The following is a 639-nucleotide window of genomic DNA, read 5'->3' as shown; positions in this document are numbered from 1 at the left end:
CACCTATGGGGTCCTGCCTCGGGTGCGCCGCGAGAGGCCGGCCTTGGGGCGGGGAGGAGGCGGGAAGGAGAGCGGAGAGGTCCGGGTTGGCTTTGGGGAATTGGGAAGTAGACGAGGTTAATTGAGAAAAATTGTGGGGTCAGTTCCAGACTGCTAAGCTACCCCTCCCATCTCCCACCACTGCCCGACCCCGAAGTGGCCCCAGGCTGAAGGGGGGTGCGGCGCCGGGCAGGGGGCGAGAGGATGCTGGGGGGCCCCTGGCAGTCCCCGCACACCTGGCCTCCTGCGGGGCAGAGGTGGAGGGGAAAGGAGGGTCTGGAGTGGATTCAGGGTATTGTATGGGGGGAAGTGTCACCCCCACCCCCATTTTTTTTCTTTCTTTCTCTTTCTCTTTCTTTTTCTTTTTTGCCAAGAAGGGAGGAAGAGGCGGCCCGGCTGATTGCTGGGGCAGGAGGACGAGGAGCACAGCCCTGGGACAGCCGTGTCCCCCCACCTCCCTACGTGCACTTCCTCCTTCTGACCACAGGGGCCACGAAGGCCCCCGAGTTTGGAGATTTGCCACGGGGTCCGAAATCGGGCTGAGCGGCGGCCCGGGAGGTTCGGCGCAGGCGAACTGGTCCGCCCGGATTCCTGGGGAGA

Source organism: Myotis brandtii, unplaced genomic scaffold, assembly GCF_000412655.1.
Source record: "Myotis brandtii unplaced genomic scaffold, ASM41265v1 scaffold265, whole genome shotgun sequence".
Classification (NCBI taxonomy): domain Eukaryota; kingdom Metazoa; phylum Chordata; class Mammalia; order Chiroptera; family Vespertilionidae; genus Myotis; species Myotis brandtii.
Note: the sequence above shows the minus strand (reverse complement) of the source record.